Consider the following 10465-nt stretch of genomic DNA (forward strand, 5'->3'; position numbering starts at 1 on the left):
TGTAGGGGAGCAAAATTTACCACTCCAAAATATGTCTCTTTGGCATGAGGATTAATTTAGGCTGATTATTTTTAGAAACAGAAGACTTACCTCTCCCTAAACTGCTTAAGAATTTAGATAAAAGGCCTGTCCCTGGAACAGAGCTATCACCAGAGATAATCTGCAAAGAATATGGGGTGGGTTTGGTGGGGGAAACTCCACAGAGCTTAGAGATCAGGGTCCACTCTGAGTCCCATTGTCTCCACAGGGCCCAGCAAGCGTTTATTTACCTAACATTTACTTTTCCATCTCTGTGTGAATTGCCTTCCTCCCCTTTGAAGTCCCAAACCACTATCCCCCAAATCCTCTTTGGTCTTTAGTTGAAGATGGTATTTAAGGTGAGGATTTCAGCCATTTTGGAGAATTACTCACTTTTCCTGGCTCTCTCCCATTTACACTTGTTACTAAATTTTAAAAAAAATTTTCTTCCTCCTTGACACAATGATATGTTTTAATATTATTCTTAAAAAGGGGAAGAAAATCTTCAGATACTTTAGCAATTTTGTCTTCAGTCTTCTTAACCCAAGAAATAATAAATTCAAAGTTTATTTTGATAATGATATAGAAGACAAGTTCCTGCCATAGATTTTTCTTTTTATTTAACTATCCCAGTTATGATATATTTACAATGTTTTTTGAGCCATTCAAGAACTGATAAAAATAGAGTAGGTGACATAAGACCCATGAATTCTCACAGTGTTTTCAATGGACTTTCACTTTTGGTGTAATTGACTGTCATTTAGGGCAAGTTCACACCCAGGCTTGTAGAAACTCTTCTTGATTCAGGTGTTCTAATCTTTGAAAGACTCATTTCTTGTGAGATACACAGATTTACATTCCTTAAACTTACTTGGTTTCTTGTACAATATTAACTTGAAAACACTCTCTCTTTGGCATAATTTGGTTTCCATGTCTGATTTGTTTGATTCTTTTACATATTCCAGAGGTTATGCTCTGCTGTATCATTTTCCTTCTCCCCATCTTAAGCCAAGCATCCTTTTATTTTTATAATCTTTCTTTGTGTATCAACCAAGTTTTACTTGTAAATCCTTAAACAAAACAGAAACCAACAAACATTCCATTTTCTGGAAATAATGTTTTAATCAAGATTCAGGCATATTAGACTTTATTCTTCACAGTGATGACAGTTATAGATTTACTTGAGAGCCATCTAGTTCTTTACAAAGAGTTGTAACCAGGTTTTGTAGAAAACTAAGCTGTGAATCAATGTTTTTCTGCAGTTTGGGATTTCAATTCAGGAGCACTAGCTAACCCCCCAGGTTTTCAGCATGATTACATTTATCTGTATTTAAAGTACAAAGGAATCAACATGCTGAAAAGTAATTGCTCTGTTACCATAGGGAAAGAGATTAGGAAAACTGAGTTTAAAGAAGAAACTGCCCTGGGTAGTAATCCCTTTTATTATCTACTCTAAGCCATAAATGATTCTATCCCTAGACTAATAAATAATTATGTCATGAACTGTAAGGTCAGAGGACTTTAGCAAGATTGTTAAGAAGTACAACTATTAGGAACTTTCCATATTCTTAAGGTCTTATTATCTCTTTTAAAAGTATGTATTTGATAGCAGTGAATAAAATGCAGATGCTAATGCACACAGCAGGGAAGAACAATTACCAAAACCATTCATTTACTAGGTGATCCCTGAGGCCTCTTCTAACTTTAAAATTCTATGCCTATGTTTAAATTAGAGTCATTTTCATTTGAATTGACACAGCTAATCATATGTTTTAATTAAGATACCCTCCTTTCATTAAACGACTGTGTATCAGATCAGGGAATTATGTTAATGGGGAACCCCAAATTTGTCTGGAAAGCCAGGGTCATAGAGCAGGCAGAATTTAAACAAATGGCCATGAACTCACAAAATAAGTTTACTGGCACAGCATGTGCTAAAGTCACTGTCAACTGGCAGGGGGAATAAACAAATCTATAGACAGGCCTGATGGGAACAGGAATCAGCGGAGATAAACATGGAGAAAATAGATAAGGCTAACTGCAGACAAAACAAGCTCTGGGGGTATGAGTCTAATTCTGTTTTTTCTATTGGGCCTCTCAGATTTTCCCCATGGGTTTTGTGTCCAAGACAAGCTCTCTTAAACTTTATCCTAGCACTATGAAAGTAATTTTGGATCCGTTCTGCCATTTCAGAAATCCTTAGTAACCATGTACAGAAACAATTCTGGCGAAAATGGACAAATTATGATCACAACAAAAAAGCTAGCTGTGGGGGTAGGGTGGGTGTTAGGATCCCCTGTGGACTGGCTAGGTACTTGCTAATATAATTTAGTGACTTCTGGTCTTCTTCAATGTCATTTTCTACTTCCAAGATCTAGACCTCCAATCTGGGGCTGAGATGGAGTACCAACAGTCAGGCATTTGGCCAGAAATTAAGGGAAAACAATGGATTTGACTCAATCTCTCTGGAATGTCATATTTCCTCCTTCCTTATGTAAGACTGATCTCTGGTGGCCTCGGCCTGCAGCAGCTTGAAGCAGGGTTTCAGTTCCCGGCCAGTGATTAAAGTCGGGTGGCCACTAGATTAGTGGTCATTGACAAGACCCTGGCCCTACGACTCTACAGAAAAAGAATTCCCAAAAAGACGGAAAGGAGTGAAACAAGTAAAGTATTTATTAGGAGAAAAGAGTACAGTACGTGTGGATAGACACACGGGCGGGCTCAGAGAGAGAGTCGCGCCCTCGTGGCAGTTTGAATCACTTATATGGGGCATTTCTTCTGGGTTTCCTTTGGCCAATCATTTTGATTTGCCTGGTTCAAAGTCCATATTTGATATATCTCAGGATTTTCCCATGTGTGCAAGTGCATCTGTTAGCCAAGATGGATTCTACCAAAGAGGCCGTGGGTAGATTTGGCCACTTGGCATCACTCCCCTTTTGACCTCCGAGGAGCCTTTCTGTGCATGTGTAGTTGGGAGGTCTCCTGACTTCAAGAATGAGGAACATGTGGTCTCTTATCTTCTATCTGGGCAGGGCCCAGCCTCTTGTCTCAATTGTCCTGTTATTCCCATCTCAGAGTATGGGTCCACAGGGAACAAACTCAAACCTTTTGCCCTGAGGGCCCATCTGTCTCCTGCCTCAAGACCCCCATCTCATAAATTCCATGTGTAATATAAAAAGCTTCAGTGACAGTTCCTGAAAAAGATGCCCCGTCTAACTCTGCAGTCCTCTTTCCTTCTCTTTAGAGTCACTTGCTGCCTTATAGCAGCTCTTAAATTGTTTCCTTGAATAAGTTAACTATTCAATGCAGTTTAGTACTTTAGATGTTTGACTTCTTCCTACCAACAAGACCACTACCTCTTTAAGGAAAATTTACCATGAATGTGAAATATTGTTGGGCTGCACCATGCAGGCCAACAGGTTGGCTCATCAGTTACCAGAGAAACTAGCAGAAGGGCACACCCCTCACTGTCCCTCTGATAAGCTATCATGGTGGTGATGTTCTGAGCTAAAGATTAGAACAGTCACTAGCTGGGGCAGGGGCAAGTGTGTAGGAAGGTCGGTCATGTGAGTAGGATGTAGGTGAAGCAGGCTATGTCCATGTGCTGTTCAGCTGTTGATAAGCACATCACTCCTCATAGATGTGTAATGTACATTTCTTCCTCCAGGTGCTATTTTTCATGATGGAAGAAACCATACTTTTTTATGTTTGCTCCTATATAACCAGGGTTGGGGCAGTGCCTGTCATACATCAGGTACACAATAAATCTTAACTACATTAGTAACTTAGTTAATATATAAAGTCCCTCTTTTATTAGTATTCAGAAGTCATCTTTTATATAGTTAATCATAATTGTGACATGCTGTGTTTTCTTTGTGTCAGGTACCATTCTAAGCGCTTTAATGTATTAACTAATTCAATCCTCAGGACAATACTGTGAAATATTATCACTATTATATAATAGTAGTATATATACCACTATTATATATTAATAATATCACTATTATTATACCTGTTTTAGATGTGAAGACAATAAAGCACAGGTAGTTTAATTGTCCAAGGTCACCAAGCTGGTAGATATTGGGGCTGGATTCTGAATGCTAATAGCCTTTCTTCATGGGCTATGCTGTTAACCGTTGTCTTATTCCTCTCTGTTACTTCCATGATGAAAGTAATGCTTTACAATCTATATGCTAGACTTTGAACAAAGCAATTGGCAAAGGAGAAAATAATCAAAGGGATTTTATGCCCATATATACTTTGGAAAAATAGAAGTATGGAAAACTGAGAGATAACACTTCACTGGCATTATCAAGAAGCATAAGAAGACCTTGTAGAAGTTAACATTGGGAAAAAGAGAAAAAAGAAAACATAGGAATGTCTTCTATCTTAAATGATTCACTCTGGCAGCAATATAAATATTCATTTTAATGATGCTACTGAGGAAAGAGCTTGAATTAGCAGGCTATTGCAATTCCCCAGAAAAGTGAGAAGTGGTACAGGGTGACGACGAGGAAATTTAAAAAGTGGAATTGGGGGGACACAATGATGGAAAAGACATGGGAAATAAGAAAATATGAGGAATAAGTGTGTCTCAGTCTTCTGTTTTTGATGACAACATGGATGCTAGACCCGTGATCACAAAGATATCAGGGAATTGGCATCATATTTTGCTGTGTTTGATGAGTTTGTTTGTTTGTTTGTTTTAAGATATCTGTATGCACCTTCAGCCTCTTTTCTGGGGCAATATACATTTAATTGACTGTTTAACATTCCCAGTAGTTTCTCTCAACCCCCTCAAACTCAACACACGCGATACTGGATTTATGAGCTCTTCCCAAACCTGCTGCTGTTCAGTGTTCCCAGTCTTAGGAAAGGACACTATCACCTACTTAGTGGCCCAGATTAACCTCGAGGACTTCCTTAACTTTACCCCTCCCCCATCTTCATATGCATGTAGTCACTAAATCCACATTCCTAATATATCTGAATACATTCATTCTTTTTCATCCCTGATTTTAAATCCTTATTATTTTTTATCTAGATTTAGTGCTACTTTGGTAGCTGAGTAAGTGTTAACTGAAAGAAAACTGAGAAAGTGAAAATTGCTTTCTCCTCTGTTATAAATACCATAAGGATATGGTTTCTCTCTGTCTTGTGCACCTCTGTTTCCCAGTGCTTGGTGATAGTAAATGTTCAATAACTCATTAAATGAATGAATGAAAAGAGGTTACACTACCAAAAAACATCCTTTTGCTTTCATAACATGAAATTCATTGGCGATTCACACAAGAGCAGTTTCAACGTGGGAGTGGTACCAGGAGACATAAAAATGAAAGAAAACTAAATAGTTCAAATATATTTCCAGAAAGTGCTTCTGACATTTTAGATGAGTTGGAAGAGGAACTTGTAACAATGGGTTAAAATGAAATTACCCTCTGCTCATTGAGAGTTAGGCACTGACTTGAAAAATTGCGAGCTGGCACGCTTGCCACCTTGTAAAAAATGGGATCAGCAAGAAGTACTTCAGTAATGCTTCATTAAATTTCTTTGAAAATGCTAAATATAAAGCATATTTTTCTGATTCCCAGCTGGAGCAAAATGAGAATTATAAAATCATTACTTATAATCCTAATGCATTTGATAATTCCCAAATGACTTCCCATAGTCTAGAAAGCACTATGACATCCTAAGGGTCAGACATAGACACAGCGGTCATATTCAGAGGAAAAAGGGCCAGTGTCTTAACCCCCAAAAGACACAGAACAATGAGGCAGCCTCCCAGGCAGCCAGTGTAGCAGAGAAACTTCTGGAGGCTGAGTTTGATTTGCTTTTTTCCCTTCGGAGCCTCATATTCAAGTTGGCCCCAAGATTCCTGCCAGCTAATCCTGTCACAGAACTCAAGGGAATAGCAAAACGGTATAAGTAATATTTCTTTTCAGTTAAAATTCTTCCAAGGACAAGGAAAAGAGGTCTAAAAAGTAGTTCTTATAATAACTATTGCTCTCCTTTATTTTTTTTTCTTTGCAGACCTTGTTCTTTTCCCAAGTGAATTTTAACACATAACTATTGCCCTTCTACTACAACAAAAGTGTTGAATATAGATTAGTGTAACTCACTCAGAAATTTAAAATCTAAACAGAAGAGGGCAATTTAAAACTGAAATGTTAACTCATTTTGAATTTTTGTCCCTCTGGGGATCTGGACAAGATAGGCACTCTCTTTTAAGTGGATCCAGTCGTAGGACACATGCCCTTTTACTCCTTAAAATTTTTTTTCTGAATTATAGATTGAGATAATATTTTAAGGGATTTCAATTTTATTCAATATTCACTATTTCAAAGGAAGAATTAAAATGCGACAGATTACTAAAAGTACTGGAATGAGCATAATAGCTTTACTCAGTAAGGAGTCAATGGGGCTAAGATTTCTGCATAATGAATATTTCTAACAATTAAGCTGGTAAAAATGAAATGAATTAAGTGCTATCATTTAATAATGCAAAAATGTGACAATGAGATTTCTAGTTCCAATTGCTAATATTCAAAACCTGCGGGGACAGGGCTTCCCTGGTGGCGCAGTGGTTAAGAGTCTGCCTGCCAATTCCGGGAACACGGGTTTGAGCCCTGGTCCAGGAAGATCCCACGTGCCGCAGAGCGACCAAGCGTGTGCGCCACAACTACTGACCCCGCGCGCCTAGAGCCCGTGAGCCACAAGAGAAGCCACTGTAATGAGAAGCCCGCGCACCGCAACGAAGAGTAGCCCCTGCTCGCCGCAACCAGAGAAAAGTCTGAAGACCCAACGCAGCCAAAAATAAAATTATATTTAAGAAAAAACTGCGGGGGGAGGGGCAGGAGAGGAAAGGCCCTTAAAAATAATTTAAAGTGGGTCCTCTTTTGATGATTAGGGCAATCAATATCCAAGTTTATCCTTTTGTGTCTATCAGTCATCTTTATAATTAGTCTCCTTAAGATGTTGTTTTGATTTTAATACACAAATGCAGATTAGTACCTGTTTTTTCCTCAGTGTGTATTAAAACCAACATATTAGATTCTTTGGAGGCTTCAGCCATGAAAAGTTGGATTGTCTTGTTAGAAATTACAAGGATAGTTCCACTAACTGTCAGGAATTTTTTTTTTTTTTTTTTTTTTGCGGTACGCGGGCCTCTCACTGTTGTGGCCTCTCCTGTTGCGGAGCACAGGCTCCGGACGCGCAGGCTCAGCGGCCATGGCTCACGGGCCTAGCCGCTCCACGGCATGTGGGATCTTCCCGGACCGGGGCACGAACCCGTGCCTCCTGCATCGGCAGGCGGACTCTCAACCACTGCGCCACCAGGGAAGCCCCACTGTCAGGATTCTTAATCTAAGAAGTAGACAATTAATGGTTCTTGTGTATACTTATCATATGAAATAACTTTTGGAGCCCAATTTGCTGACCTGTAGATAAAAGAGTTCTTAGAGGAATTCTTCAGAGAAATTTTTATTGGAATGGAAGAATTTTCTCCCCTATATAGCTTTACAAGTTACCCTCTGAGTTCTTTAGATCTGGCACAACACTATTCTGTCAAGGAAGATACGCCCAGTCAAAGAAAGGTTACTGTGGAGATTCATGCAGAGTAGATGTGGAAGTCATCCCAAAAACCAATGGGGCTGTGCTGCACTGCAACATCAATTTTCTCTCTCACTGTGTATCTGGTCGTTACTGTACCTCTCTCTACCAATAACATTCTTCTGCTTAAGAATAATTGCTTTACTGCGTAACTTTGACTTGAACATTTTCTATTGTGTAGTTTTTATTATTATTATTTATTTATTTTTGGCTGTGTTGGGTCTTCGCTTCTGTGCGAGGGATTTCTGTAGTTGCAGCGAGCGGGGGCCACTCTTCACCATGGTGCACGGGCATCTCACTGTCGTGGCCTCTCTTATTGCGGAGCACGAGCTCCAGACGCGCAGGCTCAGTAGTTGTGGCTCACGGGCCTAGTTGCTCCGCAGCATGTGGGATCTTCCCAGACCAGGGCTCGAACCCGTGTCCCTTGAATTGGCAGGCAGATTCTCAACCACTGCACCACAAGGGAAGCCCCATTGTGTAGTTTTTAATTCTAACTCTTCCTCATACAGTTCATCTGGTAATCTTATATATCTTATTCTCTCAGATTTAATTAATTCAAATTTCATTGAGAGTAATTTGTGCATCTTTTATTTTAAAAACACCTGACCAGGCTGTATATTCATTGCCCTGGGTAAAGTATTTGCTCTGGATTAGTCAGCTGTATCCAAGGTGATGTAGGAAAATGCATGGTTAAAAAACGTGCCCACCAAGAGAACTGTGCATAAGATAGTTTAGCACTATTTTAAGGGTAGGCATCTGAATAAACTTATCTAACAGAAGAAGAAATGGACTTATCAGATACTGTCAGGTATATAAATTGCAAATATTTTTGTATGGATGAAATAAATAGCAGTAGTGGGAAAAAACACAGAAATGCTTTTGAATGAACAGTATCTACTGTAATAGAGCTCTATATTATTTTCTACTGTAATCAATATAAAAAAATTGAGAATTCTTTTTGTTTTGTTTTGTTTTAACCAGTACGCGGGCCTCTCACTGCTGTGGCCTCTCCTGTTGCGGAGCACAGGCTCCAGATGTACAGGCTCAGCGACCATGGCTCATGGGCCCAGCCGCTCCGCGGCATGTGGGATCTTCCCAAACCGGGGCACGAACCCTTGTCCCCTGCATTGGCAGGTGGACTCTCAACCACTGCGCCACCAGGGAAGCCAGAGAATTCATAATTTGTACGTAAAATTTTGAGGTATAAATTGTTTGACTCCACTTCTTCAATTATTATGAAATGATAATTTTACTAAAGTGTTTTCAACACTTCATGTCATTCATATCAAGATTATTTTGGGTACAGATCGAATTAGATACAAACCCTTAATAAAAACATTTTCAGATGTCACAAATGGCACTTTAAGAAATATATAACCATAAACAGATGTAATTGTGACTTTTCTACAACAGAATGTATTGTCAGTAAAATCATGTACCATTTCTTAGCATGTGTTTCTTTCCTCATGTCATTAATCACAGATCATGTCAATATTAACCACAGTTTGCATTTTGTTCTGATAAAGCTGCTCCTTTATTTCTTGTTTGAACATTCAGTTTTGAAATAAATATATATTTGTTTAACTCATGCATTGCTACTCCTCATTTTTTTTTTTAATTTTATAAGCCAGTTCTTTTCCATTTCATCAGGACAGGTCACAACTGCTTTTATCTAAATCAAGTTGCATATTCATTAAATACTCAAGGTCTGAACTTTAGACATATTGTTTTACATACTGTCTTTTGTTACTCTAATTACTATGCTACACGTATTTTTCCAAACTGACATTGCAATGTACGGTACGTTTTTCTGATATTCCTAAAATTACCTTTCCTTCTCACCTTTTCTTTCACCTCAGCACCTTTTCAGTGATGAATTCTCAAAAGGAATTCTGGAGCTCAAATAATGATAAAGGTATAATAAATTTTTCAAATTAATTATAAATTGGTATTTAAGATTTTGTCTCGGCCTTCCCTGGTGGCGCAGTGGTTGAGAGTCCGCCTGCTGATGCAGGGGACACGGGTTCGTGCCCCAGTCCGGGAAGATCCCACATGCCATGGAGTGGCTGGGCCCGTGAGCCATGGCCCCTGAGCCTGCACGTCCGGAGCCTGTGCTCTGCAATGGGAAAGGCCACAACAGTGAGAGGCCCGCGTACCGCAAAAAAAAAAAAAAAATTTGCCTCTCTGGGTGTGAACATATACACAGAAAAGTCAGATGCAGCAGGTAACAAATAATTAAAGAACAAAATAAATTGTTATGATCAAGGTACCTCTTTATTATTTCACACTGTTGATTGATATACTTGTAAAATGTATGATATTTCTGCAATATTTTTTTAACTTTTATTTTATATTGGAGTATAGTGGATTAACAATGTTGTGTTATAGGTGTACAGCAAAGTGATTCAGTTATACACATATCTATTCTTTTTCAAATTCTTTTCCCATTTAGGTCATTACAGAGTATTGAGCAGAGTTCCCTGTGCTATACAGTAGTTCCTTGTTGGTTATCTATTTTAAATATAGCAGTGTGTACACATCAATCCCAAAATCCCATTCCATCCCTCATCCCTACCCTTCCCCCCGGTAACCATAAATTCAGTTCTCTAAGTCTGTGAGTCTGTTTCTGTTTTGTAAATAAGTTCATTTGTATAATTTTTTTTAGATTCCTCATGTAAGGAATATCATATGGTATTTGTCTTTCTCTGCCTGACTTACTTCACTTAGTGTGATAATCTCCAGGTCCTATCAATACCTATTTTTTAATGTCTAAATTATTTTTTATTCCCTTTGGAAATCTCCAGTAGATGACAAATGAGTTGGTGGATTATATACAATA

Source organism: Mesoplodon mirus, assembly GCF_964341445.2.
Source record: "Mesoplodon mirus genome assembly, chromosome: 17".
NCBI classification, from domain to species: Eukaryota; Metazoa; Chordata; class Mammalia; order Artiodactyla; family Ziphiidae; genus Mesoplodon; species Mesoplodon mirus.